At 42.4% G+C, this 2396-nt stretch overlaps 1 pseudogene; it reads right to left on the reverse strand.

The window, feature by feature from the left end:
* Positions 1 to 1574: 1574 nt before the first annotated feature.
* On the reverse strand, positions 1575 to 2192 carry LOC102019253 (annotated as a pseudogene).
* Between the last annotated feature and the right edge of the window lie 204 nt (positions 2193 to 2396).

A 2396-nucleotide genomic window follows, 5' to 3' on the forward strand; every position in this document is an offset into this window, starting at 1 on the left:
CTCACTTTGTATCCTAGGCTGGTCTCGAAATTGCAATGATCCTCCTGCCTCAGCCTCCCAAGTGCTGGGATTACAGGTGTGCGCCATCATGCCTGGCTCAAAGACTCCTTTCTAACATCTGACTGATGTGTTTTTCATCCACTTAGTCATTTCTTGGACATAGCTTTTACACAGCACCAGCTACAAAGACTGACAAAAATACACAGGTCCATTACTTCAAGAGGTTAATACATAAAGGGGGAACTAGATGTTTACACAAATATAACTTAAAATGGATAGAAAGCCTAGGAAATAAAGCTGTCAGGGCTAGAGAAGTCAGGAACACAGCATGTAGAAGACCCTGGGTGTGAGTCTAATCAGGAGAAAAACAACAAAAAAATAAAGTTTGTCAGTGCAAGTGAGGTAGTGATTTGTGAGTGTCAGTTAAACAAAACCAAAACCAAAACACTCAGCATAACTGGATGAAATGAGAAACCATGGGAACCTAATGTTTTTGTCCAGATCACCTTCGCTTCGTAGTCCAACATGTATTCCATGGCAAATTTGACAAACATGCAGAGTGAGGGCTGGTGGAAGGAGAGTTATAGGTAATTACCTACGCAAATTCATTTGGGTCTTAGCTGATGGTGCTGCCTCAGTTTGCCCAAAATTATGATATATTTAAGGAGGCTGAAAATAATTCTCTACTTGAAAGGGAGGTCTCTTGAATTGCTTGATGTGCTGTGTTTCCCAAGTCTAGGTGGGCCCTTTAGCCCTTCCAACTGGAGTCAAAAAGGAGTGAATGGGGAACAATGATATGCGTTCAAAGCCAAGTAGAGACCATAAAGGCTGGTTAAATGAAAAATAATAAAACAAGAAAGGGGTCGGGGGGGCTGGGGATTTAGCTCAGTGGCACAGCGCCTGCCTGGCAAGCACAAGGTCATGAGTTCAATTCCTGGTACTGGAAAAAAACCAAAAAAAACCCCAAAAAAACAAAAAAAGAAAGGGGTCAGGGATACAGCTCAGCGGCACAAGCGCCTGCCTGGCAAGTGCAAGGTCCTGAGTTTGATTCCTGGTACTGAAAAAAAAACAAAAACAAAAAAAAAAAACAAAACAAAAAACAAGAAGGGAAGTCCTGGGAATCCATGTATATAGAAATCAACCCAAGTGAGCTAAATTTTTATGTAAGTGTAAATCTAAGTACCCACATATTGAATCAGTCTCTACAGAATACAAGATATTGTACTAATTTCAACAATTAGTTGAAGATGCATCATTAAGAGAATTTTGGATTCAAAGTCAATCAGAGTTCCAATTTAAAAATAATTTTTGTAAACATGTTTTGATAAAGGCCATAGGAACAGAGTCACATTGTTCGAATGCCTGAAGGCAAGATTTCTGTTGAGACCAAACGGGTCATATAACATCAACAGAGTATCTTAGAAATAAAGCCAATATGACTGTATCCAAAACACATCACATGAAGAACCTCAAGTATAATACACACTAGATTAATAAATAAAGGAACCACAGGTGACTGCATTCTAGGAGAACATTCTGTTCCTGATGGCCTGTTCACAGTCTGGCCTGAGATGTCACTGCCACTCCACCTGGACAAGTCTAATGGTGTGGCCATGAAGTTTGTAGCCATCTTGCCTTACTGATGCCATGGTGCCAGGCTGTACCCCAAATCAGCTGGCATGTGACAGATGAGTTCATGATCATGAGGATTGTATCTCTTACCAGTGGGTGCCATCTTCTCCAGAAGTGACAACCCTTGGAAGCCTTTCTCCAGAGTGAGCTTCCTCTCCTCGGCTTCTGTTTCCTCAGAAATGCGCTCAGTGTTCTCCAAAATGTCTGCCACCTCCACCAAGGCCTTACCAAAACTTTGGATTCCAAGTATCCTGGCATCTTCCACACATCTCCGGGTTCGTCTCCTGATGTTTTCACAGCTCTCTGGTATCTTAGTGTTAAATCTTGGACTTTCTTCTCTAGTTTAACAGCTTTTTACTTTCAGACTCCTTCAGCAAGAGAGGGCCCAAGCTCATCAGCAGGGTCCTCAGAACCGTGGTCCTCACCAGCAGTTCTCTGGGTGGCAGTGCTGAATGGGTGCAGCCATCCCTTGCCCACCCTTGAGGTACTGAAGGCCAGAAGGTACTGCAACCACTGCCAGACCGGCCGCATCAACCACACGGCCATGTTCCAGAGCTGAGTAAACCCTATTTTTTTCTTTAATTTTTTTTCTCATTATTTTTACATTTGGGAGACTTCTATCACAAACCAAGGCATCATAAACAAGATTAAAATAAAGTAAATACAGTCTTATGTGGTACAGAATAGCTTTGCAAACCAGGTGTGGTGGCCCATGCCTGTAATCCCAGCACTCTGGGAGGCTGAGATAGGAAGATAGTAAGTCT

This window comes from Chinchilla lanigera, unplaced genomic scaffold, assembly GCF_000276665.1.
Source record: "Chinchilla lanigera isolate Chin_1 unplaced genomic scaffold, ChiLan1.0 scaffold00059, whole genome shotgun sequence".
Classification (NCBI taxonomy): domain Eukaryota; kingdom Metazoa; phylum Chordata; class Mammalia; order Rodentia; family Chinchillidae; genus Chinchilla; species Chinchilla lanigera.